Raw genomic sequence first — 17,790 nt, forward strand, 5'->3', positions numbered from 1 at the left:
AAGACTCCGATGCAGAGAGAGCCACTCTGTGGCCCTCTCTGCACCGGTAGCGATGGTGCCGGTTCGTTGGTGGGTGGGAGCGCAACAGGGAGGCGGGTGGGCGGCCCATCGCTACCCGGCATCCGGCTCCTGTAAGTGCAATGTGCACGCCGGGTGCCGGGAGCGTGCGGGGGCGCGCGTGCGCGATTAGCTACCCACACTGACACCAATGAGGAGGGAAGAGGGGGGAAAAAATAAATATATGAGGATCTGGGAGGGGGAGGGGGTTGGGGTATTGTGGGGGGCTGCTACACTACAGAAAAATTTAAACTGGCAATAAAAGATAAAAAAAAAACACTTTTTTGGGGGGCAAATTGGGTACTGGCAGACAGCTGCCAGTACCCAAGATGGCGGCAATTAGGTAGGGGAGAGGGTTAGAGAGCTGGGGGGGGGGGATCATGGAGGTTGGGGCTAAGGCAGGAGTCCATCACAGCTAAAACATTTTATTTATTTTTATTAAAAAAAAGAAAAACTCCTTTTATTTAGTACTGGCAGACTTTCTGCCAGTACTTAAGATGGCGGGGACAATTGTGGGGTGGGGGAGGGAAGAGAACTGTTTGGGAGGGATCAGGGGGTGGGATGTGTCAGGTGGGAGGCTGATCTCTACCCTAAAGCTAAAATTAACCCTGCAAGCTCCCTACAAGCTACCTAATTTAACCCCTTAACTGCTGGGCATAATTTACGTGTGGTGCGCAGCAGCATTTAGCGGCCTTCTACTTACCAAAAAGCAACCCCAAAGCCATATAAGTCTGCTATTTCTGAACAAAGGGGATCCCAAAGAAGCATTTACAACCATTTGTGCCTTAATTGCAGAAGCTGTTTGTAAATAATTTCAGTGGGAAACCTAAAGTTTGTGACAAAATTTGTGAAAAAGTGAACTTTTTTTTTTTATTTGATGACATTTGGCGGTGAAATGGTGGCATGAAATATACCAAAATGGGCCTAGATCAATACTTTGGGTTGTCTTCTAAAAAAAAATATATACATGTCAAGGGATATTCAGGAATTCCTGACAGATATCAGGGTTCCAATGTAACTAGCGCTAATTTTGAAAAAAAGTTGTTTGGAAATAGCAAAGTGCTACTTGTATTTGTGGCCCTATAACTTGCAAAAAAAGTAAAGAACATGTAAACATTGGGTATTTCTAAACTCAGGACAAAATTTAGAAACTATTTAGCATAGGTGTTTTTTGGTGATTGTAGATGTGTAACAGATTTTGGGGGTCAAAGTTAGAAAAAGTGTGTTTTTTTCAATTTTTTCCTCATATTTTATATTTTTTTTATAGGAAATTATAAGATATGATGAAAATAATGGTATCCTTAGAAAGTCCATTTAATGGCGAGAAAAACGGTATATAATATGTGTGGGTACAGTAAATGAGTAAGAGGGAAATTACAGCTAAACACAAACACTGCAGAAATGTAAAAATAGCCATTGTCATTAAGGGTAAGAAAATTGAAAAATGGTCCGGTCATTAAGGGGTTAAAGGGACAGTCTAGTCAAAATTAAACTTTCATGATTCAGATAGGGCATGCAATTTTAAACAACTTTCCAATTTACTTCTATTATCTAATTTGCTCAATTCTTTAGATATCCTTTGTTGAAGAAATAGCAATGCACATATGTGAGCCAATCACACAAGGCCTCTATGTGCAGCAACCAATCAGCAGCTACTGAGCATATCTAGCCATGCTTCTCAGCAAGTGATATCAAGAGAATGAAGCAAATTAAATAAAAGTAAATCAGAAACTTGTTCAAAATGACATGGTCTTTCTTAATCATGAAAGAAAAAAAATTGGGTTTCATGTCCCTTTAAAGAGACATGAAACCCAAATTTTTTCTTTCATGATTTAGAAAGATTATGCAATTTTAAACAACTTTATAATAAACTTCTATTATCTAATTTGCTTCCCTCTCTTGATATACTTTCCTGAAAAGCATATCTAGATATGCTCAACAGCTGCTGATTGGTTGCTGCACATAGATGCCTCATGTGATTGGCTCACCCATGTGGATTGCTAGTTCCTCAACAAAGGATATCTAAAAAATGAAGCAAATTAGATAATAGAAGTACATTGGAATGTTGTTTAAAATTGTATTCTCTACTTGAATCATGAAAGAAAATTTTTGGGTTTAGTGCCCCTTTAAGGAAAGAAAGGAAAAGCCAAGGTGCAGAAGTGTCTGAAGTTTACAATAACCCACAACCTGTCTAAAAGAACAGGGCGGACCGTGGACTAATCGTGTCAAAAAAGAAATACATTTATCAGGTAAGCATAAATTTTAATTTCTTTTTTATTATTATTATTATTATCATCATTATCATCAGGTATTTGTAGAGCGCCAACAGATTCCGCAGCTTTTGTAGGGGTCAAGTGGGTAGAGGGCCCTGCCGAGAGTTTCACTGTTGTTGTCGGCACTTATGAAGCGATCTGTAAACAGCTGGGCCCATAGGCTTACAATCTAAGGGGTTCAAGGGGAAAGCAATGGCGTTAGGAAAGGTTAGTGTTGGTTGTATGCATCCCTGAATAGTAGAGTTTTTAGGGAGTGCTTGAAGCTGTAAAAACTAGGGGAGAGTCTTATGGAGCGAGGCAGGGAATTCCACAACATGGGGGCCAGTCTGGAGAAGTCCTGTAAACGTGAATGTGAGGAAGGGAGGAGAGGAGGAGATCCTGAGCTGATCGAAGGGGACGGGAGGGAGAGTATCTAGAGACAAGTTCTGAGATGTAGGGGGGAGCAGTGCAGTTGAGAGCTTTATATGTCAGGGTGAGGTTTTTTTTGTTTAATCCTAGAGGCAAGAGGAACCCAGTGAAGGGATTGGCAGAGAGGTGCAGCAGATGAAGAGCGACGAGTAAGGAAGATGAGCCTGGCAGAGGCATTCATAATGGATTGTAAAGGAGCTATGCGGCAGCTAGGTAGACCAGAGAGGACGGAATTGCAGTAGTCGAGGCGGGAAAGGATGAGAGTTTAAGACACAATGAGTCCACGGATCATCTTAATTACTAATGGGATTCAATACCCAAGCTAAAGTACACAGATAATATGGGAGGGACAAGACAGGGAACCTAAACGGAAGGCACCACTGCTTGAAGAACCTCTCCCCCAAAAGTGGCCTCAGTCGAATCAAAAGTGTCAACTTTGTAAAACTTTGAAAAAGTGTGGAGAGAGGACAGAGTTGCAGCCTTGGAAATCTGTCCCACAGAAGCGTCATTTTCGAATGCGCATGAGGAAGCAATAGCCCTCATGGAATGAGCCGTAACCCTCTCGGGAGGCTACTGTCCAGCAGTCTCATATGCAAAAACGTATGATGTTTTTCAGCCAAAAAGAAAAAGAAGTAGCTGTAGCTTTCTGTCCCTTACATTTTCCTCAGAAAATCACAAACAAAGAAGAAGACTGACGAAAGTCCTTAGTCACCTGTAAGTAAAGCTTTAAAACACGGACTACGTCTAAATTATGTAGAAGTCGTTCTGAGAAGAAGAATTAGGATACAAAGAAGGAACAACAATTAATTAATGATTAATGTTCCGATAAGAAACAAGCTTAGGAAGAAATCCTAATTTAGTATTTAAAACTACCTTATCTGAATGGAAAATAAGGTAAGGAGATTCGTACTGCAATCCCGAGAGCTCTAACACTCTACGAGATGAAGAAATGGCAACAAGAAATGAAACTTTCCAAGACAACAACTTAATATCTAAGCATAGGCTCAAACGGAGCCCCTTGAAGAACTTTGAGAACTAAATTAAGACTCCATGGAGGAGTAACTGGTTTGAAAACAGGCCTGATCATGACCAAGACCTGACAAAATGATTGCACATCTGGGACATCCGCCAGACGTTTGTGTAACAAAGTAGAAAATGCCAAGATTTGACCCCTTTAAGAAGCTTGTTCAAACCTTCTTGGAGAAGAGACAAAATTCTAGTAATCCCAACTCCACTCTATGAGTAGCCCTTGGATTCACACCAATAGAGATTTTTACGCCAAATCTAATAAAAAAAAACGTTCTAGTTACAGGCTTACGAGCATGAATCATGGTCTCTATGACAGAGTCCGAAAACCCCCGCTTGGATAAAAACAAAATGTATGCTTACCTGATAAATTTCTCTCTTGTGGTGTACCCAGTCCACGGGTTCATCCATTACTTGTGGGATATTCTCCTTCCCAACAGGAAGTTGCAAGAGGACACCCACAGCAGAGCTGTCTATATAGCTCCTCCCCTAACTGCCACCCCCAGTCATTCGACCGAAGACAAGTAAGAAAAAGGAGAAACTATAGGGTGCAGTGGTGACTGTAGTTTAAAAATAAAAAACACCTGCCTTAAAGTGACAGGGCGGGCCGTGGACTGGATACACCACAAGAGAAATAAATTTATCAGGTAAGCATAAAACATAATTTATGTAAGAACTTACCTGATAAATTCATTTCTTTCATATTAGCAAGAGTCCATGAGCTAGTGACGTATGGGATATACATTCCTACCAGGAGGGCAAAGTTTCCCAAACCTCAAAATGCCTATAAATACACCCCTCACCACACCCACAAATCAGTTTAACGAATAGCCAAGAAGTGGGGTGATAAAAAGTGCGAAAGCATATAAAATAAGGAATTGGAATAGTTGTGCTTTATACAAAAAAATCATAACCACCAAAAAGGGTGGGCCTCATGGACTCTTGCTAATATGAAAGAAATGAATTTATCAGGTAAGTTCTTACATAAATTATGTTTTCTTTCATGTAATTAGCAAGAGTCCATGAGCTAGTGACGTATGGGATAATGACTACCCAAGATGTGGATCTTCCACGCAAGAGTGACTAGAGAGGGAGGGATAAAATAAAGACAGCCAATTCCTGCTGAAAATAATCCACACCCAAAATAAAGTTTAATGAAAACATAAGCAGAAGATTCAAACTGAAACCGCTGCCTGAAGTACTTTTCTACCAAAAACTGCTTCAGAAGAAGAAAACACATCAAAATGGTAGAATTTAGTAAAAGTATGCAAAGAGGACCAAGTTGCTGCTTTGCAAATCTGATCAACCGAAGCCTCATTCCTAAACGCCCAGGAAGTAGAAACTGACCTAGTAGAATGAGCTGTAATCCTTTGAGGCGGAGTTTTACCCGACTCGACATAAGCATGGTGAATTAAGGATTTCAACCAAGATGCCAAAGAAATGGCAGAAGCTTTCTGACCTTTCCTAGAACCGGAAAAGATGACAAATAGACTAGAAGTCTTACGGAAAGACTTAGTAGCCTCAACATAATATTTCAAAGCTCTAACAACATCCAAAGAATGCAACGATTTCTCCTTAGAATTCTTAGGATTAGGACATAATGAAGGAACCACAATTTCTCTACTAATATTGTTGGAATTCACAACCTTAGGTAAAAATTCAAAAGAAGTTCGCAACACCGCCTTATCCCGATGTGATGACTCACAAGAAAGAGCAGGTAATTCAGAGACTCTTCTGGCAGAAGAGATGGCCAAAAGGAACAAAACTTTCCAAGAAAGTAATTTAACGTCCAATGAATGCATGGGCTCAAAAGGAGGAGCTTGAAGAGCCCTCAGAATCAAATTCAAACTCCAAGGAGGAGAAATTGACTTAATGACAGGTTTTATACGAACCAAAGCTTGTACAAAACAATGAATATCAGGAAGATTAGCAATCTTTCTGTGAAAAAGAACAGAAAGAGCAGAGATTTGTCCTTTCAAGGAACTTGCAGACAAACCTTTATCCAAACCATCCTGAAGAAACTGTAAAATTCTCGGAATTCTAAAAGAATGCCAGGAAAAATGATGAGAAAGACACCAAGAAATATAAGTCTTCCAGACTCTATAATATATCTCTCTAGATACAGATTTACGAGCCTGTAACATAGTATTAATCACAGAGTCAGAGAAACCTCTTTGACCAAGAATCAAGCGTTCAATCTCCATACCTTTAAATTTAAGGATTTGAGATCCTGATGGAAGAAAGGACCTCGTGACAGAAGGTCTGGTCTTAACGGAAGAGTCCACGGCTGGCAAGAGGCCATCCGGACAAGATCCGCATACCAAAACCTGTGAGGCCATGCTGGAGCTACCAGCAGAACAAACGAGCATTCCTTCAGAATCTTGGAGATTACTCTTGGAAGAAGAACTAGAGGCGGAAAGATATAGGCAGGATGATACTTCCAAGGAAGTGATAATGCATCCACTGCCTCCGCCTGAGGATCCCGGGATCTGGACAGATACCTGGGAAGTTTCTTGTTTAGATGAGAAGCCATCAGATGTATTTCTGGGAGTTCCCACATTTGAACAATCTAAAGAAATACCTCTGGGTGAAGAGACCATTGGCCCGGATGCAACGTTTGGCGACTGAGATAATCCGCTTCCCAATTGTCTATACCTGGGATATGAACCGCAGAGATTAGACAGGAGCTGGATTCCGCCCAAACCAGAATTCGAGATACTTCTTTCATAGCCAGAGGACTGTGAGTCCCTCCTTGATGATTGATGTATGCCACAGTTGTGACATTGTCTGTCCGAAAACAAATGAACGACTCTCTCTTCAGAAGAGGCCAAGACTGAAGAGCTCTGAAAATTGCACGGAGTTCCAAAATATTGATCGGTAATCTCACCTCCTGAGATTCCCAAACCCCTTGTGCTGTCAGAGACCCCCACACAGCTCCCCAACCTGTAAGACTTGCATCTGTTGAGATTATAGTCCAGGTCGGAAGAACAAAAGAAACCCCCTGAATTAAACGATGGTGATCTGTCCACCACGTTAGAGAATGTCGGACAATCTGTTTTAAAGATATTAATTGAGATATCTTTGTGTAATCCCTGCACCATTGGTTCAGCATACAGAGCTGAAGAGGTCGCATGTGAAAACGAGCAAAGGGGATCGCGTCCGATGCAGCAGTCATAAGACCTAGAATTTCCATGCATAAGGCTACCGAAGGGAATGATTGTGACTAAAATTGATTTCAGCTTGTCGAAACCTTCAGACGTCTCTTGTCTGTCAAAGATAGAGTCATGGACACTGAATCTATGTGGAACCCTAAAAAGGTTACCTTTGTCTGAGGAATCAATGAACTTTTTAGTGAATTGATCCTCCAACCATGATCTTGAAGAAACAACACAAGTCGATTCGTATGAGATTCTGCTAAATGTGAAGACTGAGCAAGTACCAAGATATCGTCCAAATAAGGAAATACCACAATACCCTGTTCTCTGATTACAGACAGAAGGGCACCTAGAACCTTTGTAAAAATTCTTGGAGCCGTAGCTAGGCCAAACGGCAGAGCCACAAACTGTTAATGCTTGTCCAGAAAAGAGAATCTCAGGAACTGATAGTGAGCTGGATGAATCGGAATATGCAAATATGCATCCTGTAAATCTATTGTAGACATATAATGCCCTTGCTGAACAAAAGGCAATATAGTCCTTACAGTTACCATTTTGAATGTTGGTATCCTTACATAACGATTCAATATTTTTAGATCCAGAACTGGTCTGAAGGAATTCTCCTTCTTGGGTACAATGAAGAGATTCGAATAAAACCCCAGCCCCTGTTCCAAAACTGGAACTGGCATAATTACCCCAGCCAACTCTAGATCTGAAACACATTTCAGAAATGCTTGAGCTTTCACTGGGTTTACTGGGACACGGGAAAGAAAAAAAATCTCTTTGCAGGAGGTCTTATCTTGAAACCAATTCTGTACCCTTCTGAAACAATGTTCTGAATCCAAAGATTGTGAACAGAATTGATCCAAATTTCTTTGAAAAAACGTAATCTGCCCCCTACCAGCTGAGCTGGATTGAGGGCCGCACCTTCATGTGGACTTAGAAGCTGAGAGACAGGAGCTGGATTCCGCCCAAACCAAAATTCGAGATACTTCTTTCATAGCCAGAGGACTGTGAGTTCCTCCTTGATGATTGATGTATGCCACAGTTGTGACATTGTCTGTCTGAAAACAAATGAACGATTCTCTCTTCAGAAGAGGCCAAAACTGAAGAGCTCTGTAAATTGCACGGAGTTCCAAAATATTGATCGGTAATCTCACCTCCTGAGATTCCCAAACTCCTTGTGCCGTCAGAGATCCCCACACAGCTCCCCAACCTGTGAGACTTGCATCTGTTGAAATTACAGTCCAGGTCGGAAGCACAAAAGAAGCCCCCTGAATTAAACGATGGTGATCTGTCCACCACGTTAGAGAGTGTCGAACAATCGGTTTTAAAGATATTAATTGAGATATCTTTGTGTAATCCTTGCACCATTGATTCAGCATACAAAGCTGAAGAGGTCGCATGTGAAAACGAGCAAAGGGGATCGCGTCCGATGCAGCAGTCATAAGACCTAGAATTTCCATGCATAAGGCTACCGAAGGGAATGATTGTGACTGAAGGTTTCGACAAGCTGCCATCAGTTTTAGACGCCTCTTGTCTGTTAAAGACAGAGTCATGGACACTGAATCTATTTGGAAACCCAGAAAGGTTACCCTTGTCTGAGGAATCAATGAACTTTTTGGTAAATTGATCCTCCAACCATGATCTTGAAGAAACAACACAAGTCGATTCGTATGAAATTCTGCTAAATGTAAAGACTGAGCAAGTACCAAGATATCGTCCAAATAAGGAAATACCACAATACCCTGTTCTCTGATTACAGACAGAAGGGCACCGAGAACCTTTGTAAAAATTCTTGGAGCTGTAGCAAGGCCAAACGGCAGAGCCACAAACTGGTAATGCTTGTCCAGAAAAGAGAATCTCAGGAACCGATAATGATCCGGATGAATCGGAATATGCAGATATGCATCCTGTAAATCTATTGTGGACATATAATTCCCTTGCTGAACAAAAGGCAAAATAGTCCTTACAGTTACCATCTTGAACGTTGGTATCCTTACATAACGATTCAATATTTTTAGATCCAGAACTGGTCTGAAGGAATTCTCCTTCTTTGGTACAATGAAGAGATTTGAATAAAACCCCATCCCCTGTTCCTGAACTGGAACTGGCATAATTACTCCAGTCAACTCTAGATCTGAAACACAATTCAGAAATGCTTGAGCTTTTACTGGATTTACTGGGACACGGGAAAGAAAAAATCTCTTTGCAGGAGGTCTCATCTTGAAACCAATTCTGTACCCTTCTGAAACAATGTTCTGAATCCAAAGATTGTGAACAGAATTGATCCAAATTTCTTTGAAAAAACGTAACCTGCCCCCTACCAGCTGAGCTGGAATGAGGGCCGCACCTTCATGTGGACTTAGAAGCAGGCTTTGCCTTTCTGGCTGGCTTCGATTTATTCCAGATTGGAGATGGTTTCCAAACTGAAACTGCTCCTGAGGATGAAGGATCAGGTTTTTGTTCTTTGTTGAAACGAAAGGAACGAAAACGATTATTAGCTCTGTTTTTAACTTTAGATTTTTTATCCTGTGGTAAAAAAGTTCCTTTCCCACCAGTAACAGTTGAAATAATAGAATCCAACTGAGAACCAAATAATTTGTTACCCTGGAAAGAAATGGAAAGTAGAGTTGATTTAGAAGCCATATCAGCATTCCAAGTCTTAAGCCATAAAGCTCTTCTAGCTAAAATAGCTAGAGACATAAACCTGACATCAACTCTGATAATATCAAAGATGGCATCACAGATAAAATTATTAGCATGCTGAAGAAGAATAATAATATCATGAGAATCATGATGTGTTACTTGTTGCGCTAAGGTTTCCAACCAAAAAGTTGAAGCTGCAGCAACATCAGCCAAAGATATAGCAGGTCTAAGAAGATTACCTGAACACAGATAAGCTTTTCTTAGAAAGGATTCAATTTTCCTATCTAAAGGATCCTTAAACGAAGTACCATCTGACGTAGGAATAGTAGTACGTTTAGCAAGGGTAGAAATAGCCCCATCAACTTTAGGGATTTTGTCCCAAAATTCTAATCTGTCAGACGGCACAGGATATAATTGCTTAAAACGTTTAGAGGGAGTAAATGAATTACCCAATTTATCCCATTCTTTGGAAATTACTGCAGAAATAGCATTAGGAACAGGAAAAACTTCTGGAATAACCACAGGAGATTTAAATACCTTATCCAAATGTTTAGAATTAGTATCAAGAGGACCAGAATCCTCTATTTCTAAAGCAATTAGAACTTCTTTAAGTAAAGAACGAATAAATTCCATTTTAAATAAATATGAAGATTTATCAGCATCAACCTCTGAGACAGAATCCTCTGAACCAGAAGAGTTATCAGAATCAGAATGATGATGTTCATTTAAAAATTCATCTGTAGGGAGAGAAGTTTTAAAAGATTTTTTACGTTTACTAGAAGGAGAAATGACATAGCCTTCTTTATGGATTCAGAAACAAAATCTCTTATGTTATCAGGAACATTCTGCACCTTAGATGTTGAAGGAACTGCAACAGGCAATGGTACTTTACTAAAGGAAATATCTGCTTTAACAAGTTTGTCATGACAATCAATACAAACAACAGCTGGAGGAATAGCTACCAAAAGTTTACAGCAGATACACTTAGCTTTGGTAGATCCAGCACTAGACAGCGATTTTCCTGTAGTATCTTCTGACTCAGATGCAACGTGAGACATCTTGCAATATGTAAGAGAAAAAACAACAACATATAAAGCAAAATTGATCAAATTCCTTAAATGACAGTTTCAGGAATGGGAAAAAAAGCCAAAAAACAAGCTTCTAGCAACCAGAAGCAATGAAAAATGAGACTTAAATAATGTGGAGACAAAAGCGACGCCCATATTTTTTAGCGCCAATAAGACGCCCACATTATTTGGCGCCTAAATGCTTTTTGGCGCCAAAATGACGCCACATCCGGAACGCCAACATTTTTGGCGCAAAATAACGTCAAAAAAATGACGCAACTTCCGGCGACACGTATGACGCCGGAAACGGAAAAGAATTTTTGCGCCAAAAAAGTCCGCGCCAAGAATGACGCAATAAAATGAAGCATTTTCAGCCCCCGCGAGCCTAACAGCCCACAGGGAAAAAGTCAAATTTTTGAAGGTAAGAAAAAATGATTAAATCAAATGCATTATCCCAAATATGAAACTGACTGTCTGAATATAAGGAAAGTTGAACATTCTGAGTCAAGGCAAATAAATGTTTGAATACATATATTTAGAACTTTATAAACAAAGTGCCCAACCATAGCTTAGAGTGTCACAGAAAATAAGATTTACTTACCCCAGGACACTCATCTACATGTTTGTAGAAAGCCAAACCAGTACTGAAACGAGAATCAGCAGAGGTAATGGTATATATAAGAGTATATCGTCGATCTGAAAAGGGAGGTAAGAGATGAATCTCTACGACCGATAACAGAGAACCTATGAAATAGACCCCGTAGAAGGAGATCACTGCATTCAAATAGGCAATACTCTCCTCACATCCCTCTGACATTCACTGCACGCTGAGAGGAAAACCGGGCTCCAACTTGCTGCGGAGCGCATATCAACGTAGAATCTAGCACAAACTTACTTCACCACCTCCATCGGAGGCAAAGTTTGTAAAAACTGAATTGTGGGTGTGGTGAGGGGTGTATTTCTAGGCATTTTGAGGTTTGGGAAACTTTGCCCCTCCTGGTAGGAATGTATATCCCATACGTCATTAGCTCATGGACTCTTGCTAATTACATGAAAGAAAACGTAATCTGCCCCCTACCAGCTGAGCTGGATTGAGGGCCGCACCTTCATGTGGACTTAGAAGCTGGCTTTGCTTTTCTAGAAGGCTTGGATTTATTCCAGACTGGAGATGGTTTTTAAACTGAAACTGCTCCTGAGGATGAAGGATCAGGCTTTTGTTCTTTGTTGAAACGAAAGGAACGAAAACGATTATTAACCCTGTTTTTACCTTTAGATTTTTTATCCTGTGGTAAAAAAGTTCCTTTCCCACCAGTAACAGTTGAGATAATAGAATCCAACTGAGAACCAAATAATTTATTACCCTGGAAAGAAAGGGAAAGTAGAGTTGATTTAGAAGACATATCAGCATTCCAAGTTTTAAGCCATAAAGCTCTTCTAGCTAAAATAGCTAGAGACATAAACCTGACACCAACTCTGATAATATCAAAAATGGCATCACAGATAAAATTATTAGCATGTTGAAGAAGAATAATAATATTATGAGAATCATGATCTGTTACTTGTTGCGCTAAAGTTTCCAACCAGAAAGTTGAAGCTGCAGCAACATCAGCCAATGATATAGCAGGTGTAAGAAGATTACCTGAACACAGATAAGCTTTTCTTAGAAAGGATTCAATTTTCCTATCTACAGGATCCTTAAAGGAAGTACCATCTGCCGTAGGAATAGTAGTACGTTTAGCAAGGGTAGAAATAGCCCCATCAACTTTAGGGATTTTGTCCCAAAACTCTAATCTGTCGGACGGTACAGGATATAATTGCTTAAAACGTTTAGAAGGAGTAAATGAATTACCCAAATTATTCCATTCTCTGGAAATTACTTCAGAAATAGCACCAGGAACAGGAAAAACTTCTGGAATAACCACAGGAGATCTAAAGACCTTGTCTAAACGTTTAGATTTAGTATCAAGAGGACCAGAATCCTCAATTTCTAATGCAATTAGGACTTCTTTAAGTAAAGAACGGATAAATTCCATTTTAAATAAATATGATGATTTATCAGCATCAACCTCTGAGACAGAATCCTCTGTATCAGAAGAATCATTAGAATCAGAATGATGATGTTCATTTAAAAAATTCATCTGTATAAAGAGAAGTTTTAAAAGACTTTTTATGTTTACCAGAAGGAGGAATAACAGACATAGCCTTCTTAATGGATTCAGAAACAAAATCTCTTATGTTATCAGGAACACTCTGAACATTAGATGTTGATGGAACTGCAACAGGTAATGGTACTTTACTAAAGGAAATATTTTCTGCATTAACAAGTTTGTCATGACATGTAATACAAACAACAGCTGGAGGAACAACTACCAAAAGTTTACAGCAGATACACTTAGCTTTGGTAGTTCCAGCACCAGGCAACGATTTTCCAGTAGTATCTTCTGACTCAGTTGCAACGTGGGACATCTTGCAATATGTAATAGAAAAAACAACATATAAAGCAAAATTGATCAAATTTCTTAAATGACAGTTTCAGGAATGGGAAAAATGCCAGTGAACAAGCTTCTAGCAACCAGAAGCAACAAATAATGAGACTTAAATAAAGTGGAGACAAATTTTGACGCCCACAATATTTGGCGCCTAAATGCTATTAGCGCCAAAAATTACGCCACATCCGGAACGCCGACATTTTTGGCGGCGAAAAACGTCAAAAATGACGCAACTTTCGGCGACACGTATGACGCCGGAAATAGAAAAAAAAATTTCGCTCCAAGAAAGTCCGCGCCAAGAATGACGCAATAAAATGAAGCATTTTCAGCCCCCGCGAGCCTAACAGCCCACAGGAAAAAAGTCAAATTTTAAGGTAAGATAAAAATGATATATTCAAATGCATTATCCCAAATATGAAACTGACTGTCTGAAATAAGGAAATGTTGAACATCCTGAGTCAAGGCAAATAAATGTTTGAATACATATATTTAGAACTTTATAAAAAAGTGCCCAACCATAGCTTTAGAGTGTCACAGAAAATAAGACTTACTTACCCCAGGACACTCATCTACATGTTGTAGAAAGCCAAACCAGTACTGAAACGAGAATCAGCAGAGGTAATGGTATATATAAGAGTATATCGTCGATCTGAAAAGGGAGGTAAGAGATGAATCTCTACGACCGATAACTGAGAACCCATGAAATAGACCCCGTAGAAGGAGATCATTGAATTCAAACAGGCAATACTCTCCTCACATCCCTCTGACATTCACTGCACGCTGAGAGGAAAACCGGGCTCCAACCTGCTGCGGAGCGCATATCAACGTAGAGTCTAGCACAAACTTACTTCACCACCTCCATAGGAGGCAAAGTTTGTAAAACTGATTTTTGGGTGTGGTGAGGGGTGTATTTATAAGCATTTTGAGGTTTGGGAAACTTTGCCCCTCCTGGTAGGAATGTATATCCCATACGTCACTAGCTCATGGACTCTTGCTAATTACATGAAATAAATTTTGTTTTCTCTTGTAAGGTGTATATAGCTCCTCCCCTAACCCCCACCTCCAGTCATTCGACCGAAGACAAGTAAGAAAAAGGAGAAACTATAGGGTGCAGTGGTGACTGTAGTTTAAAAATAAAAACACCTGCCTTAAAGTGACAGGGCAGGCCGTGGACTGGATACACCACAAGAGAAAGAAATTTATCAGGTAAGCATAAATTTTGTTTTCTCTTGTAAGGTGTATCCAGTCCACGGGTTCATCCATTACTTGTGGGATACCAATACAAAAGCTATAGGACACGGATGAAGGGAGGGACAAGGCAGGCGCTTAAACGGAAGGCACCACTGCCTGCAAGACCTTTCTCCCAAAAACAGCCTCCGAGGAAGCAAAAGTATCAAATTTGTAGAATTTAGAAAAAGTATGAAGCGAAAACCAAGTCGCCGCCTTACAAATCTGTTCAACAGAGGCCTCATTTTTAAAAGCCCATGTGGAAGCTACCGCTCTAGTGGAATGAGCTGTAATTCTTTCAGGAGGCTGCTGGCCAGCAGTCTCATAAGCTAAACGGATTATACTTCTCAGCCAAAAAGAAAGAAGATGCCAAAGCCTTTTGGCTTCTCCTCTGTCCAGAGTAGACAACAAACAATGCAGATGTTTGACGAAAATCCTTAGTAGCTTGTAAATAAAACTTTAAAGCACGAACCACGTCAAGATTGTGTAATACACGTTCCTTCTTTGAGGAAGGATTAGGACACAGTGACGGAACTACAATCTCCTGATTGATATTCTTATTAGATACCACCTTAGGAAGAAATCCAGGTTTGGTACGCAACACTACCTTATCTGTATGGAATATCAGATAAGGGGAATCACACTGTAAGGCAGATAACTTGAGCCGAAGAGATAGCTACCAAAAACAGAACTTTCCAAGATAAAAGCTTGATATCTATGGAATGCAGAGGTTCAAACGGAACCCCTTGAAGAACTTTAAGAACTAAATTTAAACTCCATGGCAGAGCAACAGGTTTATACACAGGCTTGATTCTAACTAAAGCCTGACAAAACACCTGAACGTCTGGAACATCTGCCAGACGCTTGTGCAGAAGAATAGACAGAGCAGAAATCTGTCCCTTTAAGGAACTAGCTGACAATCCTTTCTCCAATCCTTCTTGGAGAAAGGATAATATCCTAGGAATCCTGACTTTACTCTATGAGTAACCCTTGGATTCACACCAATGAAGATATTTACACCATATCTTATGATAGATTTTCCTGGTGACAGGCTTTCGAGCCTGAATTAAGGTATCAATGACCGACTCGGAGAAACCACGTTTTGATAAAATCAAGCGTTCAATCTCCAAGCAATCAGATGCAGAGAAATTAGATTTGGATGTTTGAATGGACCTTGGAGTAGAAGGTCCTGCCTCAGCGGCAGAGTCCATGGTGGAAGGGATGACATGTCCACCAGATCTGCATACCAAGTCCTGCGTGGCCACGCAGGTGCTATCAAAATCACTGAAGCTCTCTCCTGCTTGATCTTGGCAATCAGACGAGGGAGAAGAGGAAATGGTGGGAACACATAAGCCAGGCTGAAGGACCAGGGCACTGCTAGAGCATCTATCAGCGCTGCCTGGGGATCCATTGACCAGGACCCGTAACAAGGAAGCTTCGCGTTCTGACGAGACGCCATCAGATCCACTTCTGGTTTGCCCCATAGTTGAATCAGCTGGGCAAATACCTCCGGATGGAGCTCCCACTCCCCCGGATGAAAAGTCTGCCGACTTAGAAAATCCACCTCCCAGTTCTCTACTCCTGGGATATGGATAGCTGAGAGATGGCAAGAGTGAAACTCTGCCCATAGAATTATCTTTGAAACCTCCAACATTGCCAGGGGGCTTCTTGTCCCCCCCCTGATAGTTGATATAGGCTACAGTCGTGATATTGTCCGACTGAAATCTGATGAACCTGACCGCAGCTAGTTGAGGCCAAGCCTGAAGAGCATTGAATATCGCTCTCAGTTCCAGAATGTTTATCGGAAGGAGGGCTTCCTCCTGAGTCCACGAACCCTGAGCATTCAGGGAGTTCCAGACTGCGCCCCAGCCCAGAAGGCTGGCATCTGTCGTCACTATAGTCCACTCTGGCCTGCGGAAACTCATTCCCCTGGACAGATGGACCCGAGAGAACCACCAGAGAAGAGAATCCCTGGTCTCTTGATCCAGATTTAGCAGAGGGGACAAATCTGTGTAATCCCCATTCCACTGATTGAGCATGCAAAGTTGCAGTGGTCTGAGATGCAGGCGGGCAAACCAAACTATGTCCATTGCCGCTACCATTAGGCCGATTACTTCCATACACAGCCACTGACGGCCGAGAAGTGGAATGAAGAGCAAGGCAGGAAGTTAGAAGCTTTGATAACCTGACCTCTGTCAGAAAAAATTTAATTTCTACTGAATCTATCAGTGTTCCTAGGAAGGAAACTCTTGTGAGAGGGGAGAGAGAACTCTTTTCTTCGTTCACCTTCCACCCGTGAGACCTCAGAAAAGCCAGAACAATGTCCGTATGGGACTTGGCGATTTGAAAAGTCGAAGCCTGTATCAGAATGTCGTGTAGTTAAGGAGCCACCGCTATGCCCCGTGAACTTAGAACTGCCAGTAGGGACCCTAGAACCTTCGTAAAGATTCTTGGTGCCGTGGCTAACCCAAATGGAAGAGCCACAAACTGGTAATGCCTGTCTAAGAAGGCGAACCTGTGGAACTGATGATGATCTCTGTGAATCGGAATGTGGAGATAAGCATCCTTTAAGTCCACGGTAGTCATATATTGACCCTCCTGGATCATAGGAAGGATGGTTCGGATAGTCTCCATCTTGAAGGATGGGACCCTGAGAAATTTGTTTAGGATCTTGAGATCCAAGATTGGTCTGAAAGTTCCCTCTTTTTTGGGAACTATAAACAGATTTGAATAGAAGCCCTGCCCCTGTTCCTCCCTTGTAACTGGGTGGATCACTCCCATAACCAGCAGGTCTTCAACACAACGTAAGAATGCCTCTCTCTTTATCTGAATTTCTTATTGGGAAACAATCTCTAATGCCCAGGGATCCTGGACGTCTCTTGCCCAAGCCTGGGCGAAGAGAGAGTCTGCCCCCCACTAGATCCGGTCCCGGATCGGGGCTACTCCTTCATGCTGTCTTAGAGGACGCCGCAGGTTTCTTGGCCTGCTTCCCCTTATTCCAAGCCTGGTTAGGTCTCCAGACTGATTTGGACTGGGTGAAATTTCCCTCTTGTTTTGCATTAGAGGAAACTGAAGCTGCGCCACTCTTGAAGTTTCCAAAGGAACGAAAATTATTCTGTTTGGTCCATAACTTATTGGACCTATCCTGAGTAAGGGAGTGACCTTTTCCTCCAGTAATATCAGAAATGATCTCCTTCAGACCAGGCCCGAATAGGGTCTGTCCCTTGAAGGGGATGTTAAGAAGCTTAGACTTTGAAGTAAGTCTGCTGACCAGGACTTAAGCCATAGCGCCCTACGCGCCAAAATGGCAAAACCTGAATTCTTAGCCGTTAGCTTGGCTAAATGAAAAATGGCGTCAGAAATAAAGGAGTTAGATAACTTAAGAGCTTTAATCCTGTCTAGAATATCGTCTAACGGGGTCTCCACCTGTAGAGCCTCC

The sequence above is a fragment of the Bombina bombina genome, chromosome 1 (genome assembly GCF_027579735.1).
Source record: "Bombina bombina isolate aBomBom1 chromosome 1, aBomBom1.pri, whole genome shotgun sequence".
Taxonomy (NCBI): domain Eukaryota; kingdom Metazoa; phylum Chordata; class Amphibia; order Anura; family Bombinatoridae; genus Bombina; species Bombina bombina.